This window comes from Sminthopsis crassicaudata, chromosome 5 (genome assembly GCF_048593235.1).
Source record: "Sminthopsis crassicaudata isolate SCR6 chromosome 5, ASM4859323v1, whole genome shotgun sequence".
Lineage (NCBI taxonomy): Eukaryota > Metazoa > Chordata > Mammalia > Dasyuromorphia > Dasyuridae > Sminthopsis > Sminthopsis crassicaudata.
In genome coordinates, this window is record NC_133621.1 from 245,904,601 (window position 1) to 245,918,658 (window position 14,058).

Here is a 14,058-nt window from a genome sequence, read left to right on the forward strand (position 1 = left end):
GGTTATGCTATTGTTAATGGGGAAGATTTGACTCTGGTTCAAGCTGGATTCTTGCCAAAAGAGTGGTCAACTCAAAATTTGTGAATTATATGCAGTAAATCAAGCCCTAAAATTGCTTGAAGGACTGATTCAAAATATGCTTGGGGAATTGTTCATATATTTGGGGAAGAAAGGGGAATGATAAACAGTAAAGGAAAGGGATTGGCACACAGGGCATTGGTCTCTGAAATTTTGACTAATCTTATGTTACCTAAGAACGTTGCAATGATTCATGTGCGGGAGCACCAAAGAGGAAATTCACTTGAGATAAGGAGAAACTGCTTTGCAGATGAGGAGTCAAAGCGGCCTGGAGAAGAGGAATCTGTAAGTACGGAGGAGATGATGGTGTTAATTTTGGCATTTCTGCCTCCAGTGCCTCCACTTTCCCTTACCCCAGAAGAGAAGTAGGAAATCTAAAGCCTTGGCGCTCAGGAGGATAAAGAGGTCACTGGCTCCTCCCTAATGGCAGAGAGGTACTGACCGTAGCAGGTATGAGACATGTACCCCAACATTTACATCAGGGCAGTCATTAGGATGTCTGAGACCTGTGTGATGTGGTGCTGACTAGGTTTGTGGCCCTGGCAGGCAACTGGTCAGTGGGTGTCCTATTTGTCAGAGGATGAATAGGGCGGCCCAATGATAAGTCTAAAGGGAAGAAGGCCCCTGGTATCAGGCCTTTCCAAAGCATACAGGTGGACTTTACCAAGCTGCTGTCAGTGGGGCATCTCAAATACTTGTTGGTCGTAGTGGACCATCTGACCTTATGGGTGGAGGCCATTCCCCTTGCCTGGGCAACAGCCACAGTAATTGTAAAAGTACTTCTTGAGCAAATCATTCCAGGGTATGGGATGGTGGAGCAGGCAGATTTAGGCCAAGGCACCTGTTTCACAGCTAAGATCTTCCAATCTGTGGCCCAAGCTCTAGAAATATGATAGGACTTACACACCCCATAGCATCCTCCCTCATCAGGTAAAGTGGAAAGGATGGATAAGGAAATTAAACAGCAACTGACTGAATTGGCATAGAGACACAATTGCCCTGGACCAAGTGCCTTCCCCTTGCCTTATTAAGAATTAAAACAAAATCCCTGAAGAGATGTGGAATTGTCACCTTATGAATTATTGTATGGTCACCCTTATCCAAAAGGGATTCAAAATTCTTCCTTCTATCCAATATTTGAAACCAAGGATTTGTTTTTAAGAAAATATGTTATATCTTTACTGTAACATCTGAAAACTTTACAACTAAACAGGCTTATTGCTCAGACTCCTCCCTTAGGATTTCAACAGTGCATGAGTTCTAGCTTGGAGATGGGGTCCTGGTTCGGATATGGAAGGAGGACAAGCTGACCCTGAGCTGGAAAGGACTGACCCAGATCCAGATACAGCAGTGCTGCACAGGAAAGAGGGTGGGCTCAGCATACCAGAATTAAAGGACTGGTGGACTCCGAGGGTATGGACTTCCCAACTGAATGCAGAGAACAAGCTGAGACAAACATTGAAAAGCAACTGATGAACTGTGCATGTAAAATCTTGATAGCGGTATTGAAGCCTCACTATTCGATAAAATATCTACTACTGACACCTCCCCCTCCTACAAAACATCCTCCATCAATCATAAGAGTTCCTAAAAACTTGTACCAATAATGTAACTTTTCCTCCTCTGATGAATTGTGTTAGAAAGAAAAAGAACCTGGTATGATACCCTATTTGGTGGTGCTGGAACTGGTTTGGGTATAGTTAATTCTATAGATCTTGAGGCCTTGGCCAACAGACTGTGCAGTGCTGGGCAAGATGTTTCTCAAGCTTTGACTGTAAATGCTCCATGGTTGCTCATGACGATCCTACCCCACCAAAATACTTTAAAATATCAAGGCCAATTTCTACAGATTTTTAATGAGAGTATTATTACTAGTTTGGGTTTTACTGGAAATATTAGTAAATTACTTAATTGGCCCAAATGCTCTTTACAAAATATGTATACCTTGATACAAAAAGAAAATGCTCAGAGATTGTTGCAATGTGGGATCATATGTTTAATTTACCAGAAGCATGGAAAAAACAATGACCTGAAAATACTATGTGTACTTCTCTTTGGTGTACTGGAACTATTGTGTATTATCAAATTAAGATATGGGCTGTTATGTGTCACTTTCATGTGTTACCTTTTGTCTTACCTAATTACTTTGCTTTACCTCATGTATATGGAAACTACATAGATTTGAATAATGTAACCCACACTTTGTCTGTACTGCAACTGATAGGGGGATTGTTTGTGGGATGATGATTCGGCAGATGGAACCCTCCCTTCTATCACATTCATCCAATTTGTGTGATTTAACATTGTATCCTGTGAATAACTTCTCCATGATATATGAGGTATCTTCGCAACATATATGTATAGCTTCTAATAACCTGGGTACCCAAGCTTCTTCCTTTACCCCATGTCTCCCTGTCACTACAACCTCTTATCGATATCCTGAACAAGTCTTTAGTTATGAAGAAACTGTTAGTCTAATTAGCGCGTGTTAAATGAACATCGAATACAGACTCATATAGCTGCAGGACAACTTATCGAGGCCTCTCATTTAGTGACATCAGATACTAATCATCATTGGTATGGCTTCTTACTTAGATCAGGTAGCGCTACCATTTATTTTAATAGTTTAGCCATAACCATATTATTTTTATTGTTCTTTTTGTAATACTGTATGTGTAATTGTTATATGTATTGGAAGATGAAAACAATTTATTCTAATTTTACCCTATTAGCTCAGTCCTCTTATTATTTTCGTGATCTTAAGGCCAAATGAAAAAGAAATTAAGATTTCATATTAGAATTGTAAGCTCACTCAAATCTAACAGGCCTAAGCTTCTAAATTATGGGAATTTGACCGTTCCATGAACTCTATATGTCCTTGACAATAGGTACCAGGAACTAGCCATCCCTGGGAATGTCTATGCTTAGGGCTGGGTGGCTTCCTCCCCGAGCATATACAATTGATAAGGAAACACGTCAAGGTATAGACAATATGGAATGAGTCAACATACCAGATTGTCACGTACTCTGCACATGTATACGTGCCAAACTTCTTGAATAAGGGTCTTCTTTGTCTAAAAAAACATATAAAAGGCTAGTGTTCTATATCAGCCGTCAAGCTTCAGCCACGAGGAGGACACTTCGCCTGGACAAATCTTTACACAATTCAAGTTGATTGAAGTTGAAACGGGGCTCCCAGCCATTTGAATTTTTGAGGTTTCCTTGAATTGGTGATGTATTCTCTTCCTCTATCTGCTATAATTGTCATGTTGTTAATTGTTCTTATTTCTATTTGTTGTTTTTTTTTTTTTTTTGTGTAAATCTAAATTGTCTGTACCTTGTCTTATTTGATTAAAACTTTTTACTTTTATTTTTTAACTGAGCTTGAGAGCATCATTTATAGGAGCGAATCCGAACTTTTCTTTAAAATCTTTGTTCCAGAGGCAAATCAGTAGAAACTGATTTCTGCTCTGCATCAGGTTACTCATCTGGGGAGGAGTGCCCTCCAATCCTTGGTTGAAACTCGTTTTCACTGGCCATAAACTGGGGGAAACAATCAGGCAAGTCTGCCAGGCCTGTCCAATTTGTGCCCAAATGAATCCTGAGGGGAGCTGTTAAAGCTCCCACCTCTCCTGAAGCCAATTCAGAGGAAAGGCATTTACCCTGGCGAGGACTGGCAACTAGATTTCACGCATATGCCCCCTGTAGAGGTTTCAGGTTGCTTCTAGTGTTCGTGGACACATTTACTAACTGGGTAGAAGCATTTCCTTGCAGGACTGAGAAAGCCCACGAGGTATCCAAATTTTGCCTGTTAAACGAAATTATACCTCGCTTTAGTTTACCTGCCTTGTTACAGAGCAATAATGGGTCTGCCTTTATTTCCCAGGTGACCCAAATTGTAGCAAAAGCTCTTAAAATTACTTACTGTCTCCACACGTCATGGAGACCCCAAGCCTCAGGGAAGGTGGAGAAAATGAATCATACCCCTTAAGTGAGTCCTCTCTAAATTATGTCTTGAGACTCGAGAAGATTGGATTAAAAATCTCCCAATCTGGCTTCTTAAAATCAGAATTGCTCCCAGGGAAGCTATTAATAATATTAATAAATATTATTTGAGCTCTTCTATGGACAGCCTTTTCTAACAACTAATTATCTTGTTGACCCCAAATAGCATCTGGTCACTCGATTTGCTTCAAGACTGAGTGCAATCCAGAAGGCCCTTTCTGAATATGCAATCAAGCATCTCCCTAAACCCACAGATGCTCCTGCTCAGGTTAACTCCCCTGTAAATCCTGGGGATATGGTATATTAAAGAGCTGGAAACCCCAGGGGTCTGACCCCCTAGGCATGAAGTGGAAAGGGCCATACAAGGTCATCTTAACTGCTCCAAATGCAGTTAAACTGTAAGGGTCCCCCAGCTGGACTCATATTTCTAGGATTAAAAATGTTGCTTCTGTTTCAGATAATCCAGTTTATTCCTGTGAGCCCATAGAGGACCTGAAGTTACTCTTTTGCAAGACGCCTGGGAAAGACTCTGGAGAAAGAAGCCTCTCATGCTAATCTTTCTTTCTCCTTATGAGGACTCTACTCTTGATATTTTCTCTCTAGCTTTCTTGGTCCTACTCTGTGGGTCCTGGGAAATTGGGTCACAACTTCCTAGTCAGACTTGGGAACTCTGCGGGGAATGGGGGTGTCCAGGACTGCTGGGTGTGCTATCACCACCCCCAGGGTGGGTCACAGATGCGGCCTAATGCATTCTTTGCAAAGGCTCCATTCCCATGGGCCACCAGCTCCTCAGTAGATGCCACCCCCTTTGTACTAGCCAACCCCCAGGGAAACTACTCTGACCCAACTGTTCCCTGCTTTCTGGCTGGGAAGGATCTCATATCTACCCATCACCACACCACAGTGGTGTCACTGTGGCGCCTAATGGCCATATTCAAATCCCTGATGTGGGAATATTGACCTCTACCACCAACACTGTGGGTGCCAGCGAGTGTGACTCGTTTCAAAACTGCCGAAATTTCACCTTGGCAACTTGCACGAGCTGCATAGGTGGGACACAAGCCAAGTGCAGTTATGATTACGCACCCCCCAAGAAGGTAATTGTAGGGAACCCATTTAGGGATTATCCTGCCAAGCTCACCCACAGAGTTATATAGCACCTTCCTTGAAACTTCTCCATAACCTCCTCAGGACTAACATTCCAATCAATAGGTTGTTATGCGATTATAATCATCCGTGGGGACAAGCAACCAGGACACTGCTACAAAATAAAACTTCGGGGACCATCTGTGCGCCAAGGAGGTATACATTCCTCTGTAAAGTAAGTCTTCCAATCCACCTTAATGTTTCTGAGGGTCCTGTTAGAAAAAACACCTCTGACTGGAACCCTCCCCCACCTGTGATTTTGTCCACTTGCTGCCTTACACCCTTTAAACACCATGGGTCCTGCACCCTGGGTTACCTAAGCACCCCTTTCACGGTATATAATGCCAGCACCTCCGATCCCACCCCTTCAAATAGACCAAGGAGAGGGCTTTGGGAAAATGTTCTATGGTACTTACGGAAAGGCACTTCAATGCTAGTGCCCTTCAAAGGGTACTTAGAACATGAAAATGTTCTTTCCAACCTAACGGCCCCTATTAACCAGCTGGCAAATGAGACTGCACATTCTCTCCAGGAGATTCAAGAATCTCTGGACTCCCTTGCCAACATGGTTTTGGATAATTGTCTGGCCTTAGATTATCTCCTAGCTTCTAGTGGCGGAATTTGTACCCTGGTCAATACTTCTTGCTGTATGTATATTAATTATTCCAGGGAAATTGAACTTAGCACTGAAAGAATTTTAGAAAAAGCTGGCTGGATGAAGGACCCTCAAGAGAAAATCCTTACTCCTCCCGACTCTTCCTCTGGGTGGGGCTCCTGAATATGGTCTCTCTTAACCCCCATCCTAAATCCACTTTTAATAATTGTCTTATTACTCATATTTGGTCCTTGTATTTTCAGACTACTGGTGGGAGTCGTTTCTTCTAGGCTTCGAGCTTCAAACTTTCAGCTGCTTCTACAGCCTGCAGACTCTGGGACCCCTCTAGACTCAGCTGCTGTCATCTTCAGATCCTGTGTTTCCCTTCCTGACATGGACCCCCCAAATGAACTAGGGACAGCTCTACGACCCTTGCCAGCTTGAAGAAGCTATAGAAGATGAGACCTTTGTCTCTTTTCCCCAAAAGCATTTGGAGGGACTTGTCTCAGGGGGGAATCTGACGAGGGAAACTGAGGTCAGAGACCCTAAAAAGTTAACCTAGAAGCCAATCCCACCTCTGTTAAGTACCACTAATTAACCTTTCAATAGAGTTCAGCTGACACTAACCACATTTTCTATAGAGCTGAACTAAAGCTAAGTACTCCTATTTAACTTTCAATAGAACTGAATTAATGTTAAGTACCACCACTTAAGCTTTCTATAATTTGAACTATCACTAATCAAACTTTCTATAACTTTACTGAAGCCTATTCAAAGCCAAAACCACTCTATTGTCTCAAAAGCCCTCAAGACCTAACTCTGATCATATAACTAAGTACTCTTGACTGTACCAGGGTGGGCAGAATAGACAGAACTCTCTAATCCCATCTGGGACTTCCGGTCCACCTGAGATCTCTCCGTGATTTAAAACAAACTTTTTACTTTTAATTGAGTAAATTCTTTTACTTCACCCTCTCCTGTTCTCACATACCATAAAGCCTGGAAATCCCCCAACAGTTTGCTGTTTCCTATTCCAGTTCATTCTACAGATGAGAAAACTGAGGCAAACAGATTTAAATGATTTACCCAGGGTCACAAAGATAGTAAGTGTCTGAGGCTAGATTCAAATTTATGAAGATGAGTCTTCCTGACCTTAGTCACAACACTCTTATCTACTATAACACCAAGCTGCCTATATAATGATTTATCCCTTTTTTTAAACAGCCATGCCTATGATTAAAGAGGATATACAATAAGATTGCTCAGTAATTCATTTGTCTCACTGATTCCTTTGTGCCCTTTTCAAGTGCCTACTTCTAAACAAAACAAGAGATCCAAAATGTAAGGAGAAAATCAGTGTTTCTTGTGTGGGTTTTTTTCAAGTTGCTTAAGACCTTTCTGAAATTTTCTGGGTTTGCATGGAATTTTTTTCAATTATATTTTGTTATTTGGGGTATATAATTATTTTTTTTAATTTCATTCTGCTGGGAATCCTCTTTTGAATTAAGTTTTTGTGTTTCATAACACTTAAATCTTTACTAATGATCTAACTTTATAGGACACTAATTATGGACAATTCAGGTTTAATCAAGCAGATAGCTAGTAGACTAAATACCCATAAATGTCAAATACTGATAAATGTCATCAGCTCAGGTTAAGTAAATGTACTTATAGCTGGCCAAGGCTCAAGTAAATATGGGCCTGCACTTATTATACAGGTCATAGGAGAAACACAGAAATAATGAAAATAAAATGCAAAAAGAATTCACATATTCTTGTAAGTTCTTCACCTTATCTCACTCTATTCCTCACAATTTGACTTCCTGAAACTTAGGCCTTGGGTCTCATATTTTCTACCCTACAGCCTTTTGAGTATAGAGATCACATGACATCCTGAAATGTAGAGCTAGGCACCTGTTGTGCCCTACGGTCCTCTGAGAACCAAGTCATGTCCTGACACCTGGACCCCATGTCCTAACACCTCCAAGAAGCCTTCCCCTGGACACTTAAATGTTTACTAATGATCTAACTTTATAGGACACTAATTATAGGACAATTATGTATAATTGTCTAAATTTTCATAATTTTGCTGCACATTGAAATTGTGCTCTGATCTTGGACTAATTCTTCAGTTTAATTGTTGTAGTCTTTATTATTGATGTTTGTTATAGTTTTATTTAAACGAAATGAACAGTATGGATATTAAAACTTAACCTCACATGATAGTCCTGACTAACAGCATTGAAGACAAAGTAATAGAGGAGAACTTAAGTGGGGTATAGATGACATGGGGAGATGTTTATTGCATGTTATAGGGGAGGCAGTGGCCTATAAATTATTTAAATTAACAATATCCTTAAAGATATAATAGGAAGTTTACATGGGCAACTAGTTAGTAAATCCATCACTGATGAGAAACAGATAAGGATGAGGTGGGACTTTTTTTTCAAATAGAATAATGTAATAAAATTATAATGCAATGCATTGTGAAGAGGGGAGAAATAACAACTGGAAGTAGAGAGGAACGTGGATGCAATGGTTTAATTTTGGCAATCAGTTCTTTGGGGAGAAGAATTGCTGAAGTCAATTTATGAGGAGCTATTCAATTCCTAAAAGTAGGATATGTTAAAGAAATAACAGTGGTAGGTGAACAATATGAAGAAAGAGAGGGGCCAACTTCAATTTGGTGTATTGTCTGAAAGTAAACAGTAATGAGTTCATAGTATAGAAATGTTTGGAATGTATCAAGTGTTCAAAGAGGACCAGAACCTCTGGGATTAGGGTTTAATGAGCCCTTTTCAGGATTGCTTATCCTTCTTTGGTATTCACCTTTCACCCAACTCTCATTAATGGCTCCAATATACATTGCTCAAGGGCCACACCTTAGTAAAACCATCTTAGTAGATGGCCTAATTCAGCTTGAGGACAACTGAGAAGCCTCAAACCTGTCAGCAAATTAGGGGAATGTCTACCCCATGTATGTGAAAAATTCTCCTGGTAGAATGATCAGATGAGATTCATTTGTTCCAACAATCATGAAGGCAGTTGAAGCAGGTGCTGTGCAGCACCTCAAGCTTGGTGAGAGACTGAATAAGTCAAGGTCATCTATTGTATCCCAGGCTTTTGCCAGTCATCTTAACTTTTCTCTTGACCCTAACTGACTCTGAAAAAGAGATTAAGCTTGATGCCTTTGTGCATCTCTATGTAACTTAAATCCAATTCATACATCACCCCATGATGTCATCAGTCTTTTTCAAAAATGAAGGATAAACAGCATTGTAATTGGAACAGGATTGGAATGCTTGTAAAAGTGGGACATCTGATAGACCCATCAGCCTGGAGTCAGGAAGATGGGAGTCCAAATCCAGTTTCAGATGCTAGTTGTCTGTCCTTGAAAAAGTCATCTTATCTCCATCTTGTTTAGGTTCTTCAGTGTAAAATGGGGATCACAATAGCACCTACCTTGCAGAGATATTATGAGGATCAAATGATGCCTAGCACAATGCCTAGCATACAATAAGTACTTAATAAGTGTTTATTCTATTCTTTTTCTCCTTCTTGCAAAGACTAGAGAAGCAATTTGGTACTGCAGAGATTTGGTTCACCATACATTATATATAAATATATATATATATATATATATATATATATAAATATATATATATATATATCCATCTGAGTTTGTGCTATGAATGAAGAGAAAGTCGTCTAAGGAGTGACATTAACAATATTTGGTTGTCCCAATTACAGAGATATTGAACTGAGAGGAAATAAACAGATCCTATTATAAAGTATCTGATTGAACTTTATAAGGTGAAACAATAGATTGGATATAATAGCTGCTAAAATGATATATTCAGCTAAGTAATATCGACTTTTCAGAAGGAAAACATAGCAAAACATTATCTAAACATCTCATGCAAATTGTCTTGAAATCAAGATAAGAAATCATCCCTGATCATCAGAATCCCAGGAATAAGAACTCATGGAAATTCTCATGAGAAATGGAATCATTGGAAAGACTGTTCTTCAAAGGTAGAGAATGTTTCATTATTGTCTTAGTATTGCTAGAATCCAGACCAATGCCTGCCACATAGTAGTAAATGCTTCTTAATTTATTTAATTAATCCTAATTAATTAAATTTTACTTTTATTTATATATTATTTATTTATTATTTTATTAATTTATCAATCAGCTCTTTATTATAGCTGATATAAAAATACAAACTGCAAAACAGAATCAAAGAAATAAAGAGTTAACTTCTAACTACAGCTGTGGTCTTTGACAATTGTGTCTGTTGGATGTGCTGAAGAAGTGAATATTTTCTTAGTTTGGAAGCTCTTCTTTCCTTACTCTTGGGAATATTACTGATATCAGTAATAGAGACTGTCACAACCCATGAAAATCCTTAGCCTTACTTTAGTACCACTTTCATGATATCAATTTATTGAATCTTTTGCTCAAGATATAGTGAGGATATGAAATGTTTGGGGCTGGGCCTAATTCAGATCTTTTAACTGGAAATTTATACCCAATGTTAAAATTAAATGAGAATTTAGTAGATCATTCTGGGCATCTGATGGCACAAGGGATAAAGTACTGGGCATGGAGTCAGGAGCCCCCATCTTAATAAGTTCAAATGCAGACATTTACTGACTGTATGATCTGAGGCAAGTGGCTTTATCCTGTTTGTCTCACTTTTTCATCTGTAAAATGAACTAGAAAAGGAAATGACAGTCTCCTTCAGATCTTTGTCAAAATAAAAAAAGTGGGGTCACAAAGAGTTAGACATGACTGAAAAATGACTGAACAGAAGTAAATCAGAGGGGACTTAGCCATAACAGGGGAAAAATATTCAATAAGATTGGCATTTGAGGGCACCTCTGTTTTACTGAGCTGCATGGATCGCCCCCTATCTCAAATTGCCAACAGTAGTCTTTTAATCAAGTATCAGAGTGTTCTTGGAGTTTCATATGGCTATTTTGTACTCAGTGAGCAGAAAATCTATTACAGTAATTACTGCATATAGAACAGTGATCATATTCATGGCCTAGGGCATAATTTTCCTCAGCAAGATCCTAGTCACCATAACAACTATGTATTAATCTCAAAAGTTAAAACTCTCTGGCTCTACTCTTCTCTCAGAAGCCTATGAATATCAGAAACTTTCACCATGCCTAGTTTGAAAGGAAGATAAGATTCTTGCAAAGTAGCATATGAACATAATGTAAGTTGGAAAATGATGACAGAGAGAGAAAAAGAGAGAAGGAAAAAAATGGGAAGAACTTTCCCTCCTCTAAGTAACTATTGCTTTGTGTAGATTATGCCAGTGCCATTTCTTGTATATAAAAGAAGTACCAAAAGGTACCAAGCCAATTCTGTCAGTCTCTTATAGAAGTGGGAGTAGAAAGCTTTTATCTTCCCATTCCTGAGAGGTTATCTGCATTCTTACAGTTGTTGAGTCTCTAACATATTTTTGGTCTTCTAGCTTTCAGTATCATACTGAGATGCCAGCTTAGAAAATTATTTGGAGAGAAAAGTAGACACTTTATGTATACCAACTTTTTATTAGACCAGTTTATGAATGAAAACACCTGTGTATCTTTCCTGTGTGTTGTAAATATAAGATAGAAAATATATTCCTTCCCTGGCTTCCTAGGAGCTCGTAAACTTTTTTTTTGATAGTCAAGTATTATTTATTTATAAAATAATATTTTATTTTCCCCAATACATTTTTTAATTTTATTTTTATTTTTATTAATTTTATAATTATATATATTTTTGACAATACATATGCATGGGTATTTTTTTTTTTACATTATCCCTTGTATTCAGTTTTCCAAATTTTCCCCTCTCTCCCTCTACTCCCTCCCCTATATGACAGGCAATCCCATACATATTTAATGTGTTACACTATAACCTAGATACAATATATGGATGTAAAACCAAATTTCTTGTTGCACGGTAAGAATTGGATTCCAAAGATATCTTCAAAGTAACCTGTGTTGAAAGACAATAGTGCAAACAGTTTACATTCAAATCCCAGTGTTGCTTTTCTGGGTGTAGCTGTTTCTGTCCATCATTGATCTAATGGAAGTGAATTAGATCTTCTTTATGTTGAAGATATCCACTTCAATCAGAATATATCTTCATAAAGTATCGTTGTTGAAGTGTATAGTGGTCTCCTGGTTCTGCTCATTTCACTCAGCATCAATTCATGTAAGTCTCTCCAAGCCACTCTGTATTCATCCTGCTGGTCATTTCTTCCAGATCAATAATATTCCATAACATTCATATACCATAATTTACCCAACCATTCTCCAATTGATGGGCATCCATTCATTTTCCAGTTTCTAGCCACTACGAAAAGAGCTGCCACAAACATTTTGGCACAAACAGGTCCCTTTCCCCTCTTTAGTGTTTCTTTGGGATATAAGCCCAGTAGTAGCACTGCTGGATCAAAGGGTATGCACATTTTGATAAGTTTTTGGGCATAATTCCAGATTGCTCTCCAGAATGGTTGGATTCTTTTACAACTCCACCAACAATGCATCAGTGTCCCAGTTTTCCCACATCCCCTCCAATATTCATCATTGTTTGTTCCTGTAATCTTAGCCAATCTGCCAGGTGTGTAGTGGTAGCTGAGAGTTGCCTTAATTTGCATTTCTGTGATCAGTAGTGATTTGGAACACTCTTGCATATGAGTGGAAATAGTTTCAATTTCATCATCTGAAAATTGTCTGTTCATATCCTTTGACCATTTATCAATTGGAGAATGGCTTGATTTCTTATAAATTAGAGTCAGTTCTCTATATATTTTGGAAATGAGACCTTTATCAGAACTTTTAACTGTAAAAGTATTTTCCCAATTTGTTACTTCCCTTCTAATCTTGTTTGCATTAGTTTTGTTTTTATAAAAGCTTTTTAATTTGATGTAATCAAAATCCTCTATTTTGAGATCATCTCTAGTTGTCCTTTGGTCATAAATTCCTTCCTCCTCCTCAAGTCTGAGAGGTAAACTATCCTATGTTCCTCTAATCTATTTATGATCTCATTCTTTATGCCTAAATCATGGACCCATCTTGATCTTATCTTGGTATATGGTGTTAAGTGTGGGTCCATATATAATTTCTGCCATACTAATTTCCAGTTTTCCCAACAATTTTTTTCAAATAATGAATTCTTATCCCAAAAGTTGGTATCTTTGGGTTTGTCAAACCCTAGGTTGCTATAGTTGTACACTATTTTGTCCTGTGAACCTAACTTGTTCCACTGATCAACTATTCTATTTCTTAGCCAATACCAAATGGTTTTGGTGACTGCTGCTATATAATATAGCTTTAGATCAGGTACACTTAGACCACCTTCATCTGATTTTTTTTTCATTAATTCCCTTGAAATTCTCGACCATTTGTTCTTCCATAAGAATTTTGTTATTTTTTCTAGGTCATTAAAATAGTTTCTTGGGAGTCTGATTGCTATAGCACTAAATAGATAGAATAGTTTAGTGAGTATTGTCATCTTTATTATATTCGCTCGGCCTATCCAAGAGCACTTAATGTCTTTCCAATTATTTAAATCTGACTTTATTTTTGTAACAAATGTTTTGTAGTTTTACTCATATAATTCCTGACTTTTCTTTGGTAGATGGATTCCCAAAATTTTATGCTATCGACCATTATTTTGAATGGAATTTCTCTTTGTATCTCTTGCTGTTGCATTTTGTTGTGATGTATAAAAATGCTGAGCATTTATGTGGATTTATTTTGTATCCAGCAACTTTGCTAAAGTTGTGAATTATTTCTAATAACTTTTTATTAGAATGTCTGGAGTTCTCTAAATATACCATCATATCATCTGCAAAGAGTGATAGTTTGTTTTCCTCATTACATACTTTTATTCCTTTAATCTCTTTCTCAACTCATTGCCGAGGCTAGCATTTCTAATACAATATTGAATAATAATGGTGAAAGTGGGCAACCTTGTTTCACTCCTGTTCTTACTGTCAGTGGTCCCAGTTTATCCCCATTACATATGATGCTTACTGACGGTTTTAAATATATGCTCCTGACTATTTTAAGGAATAGTCCATTTATTCCTATACTCTCAAGTGTTTTTAGTAGGAATGGATGTTGTGTTTTATCAAATGCCTTTTATGCATCTATTGAGATATCATATGGTTTTTGTTAATTTGATTATTAATATAGTCAATTATACTGATAGTTTTCCTAAT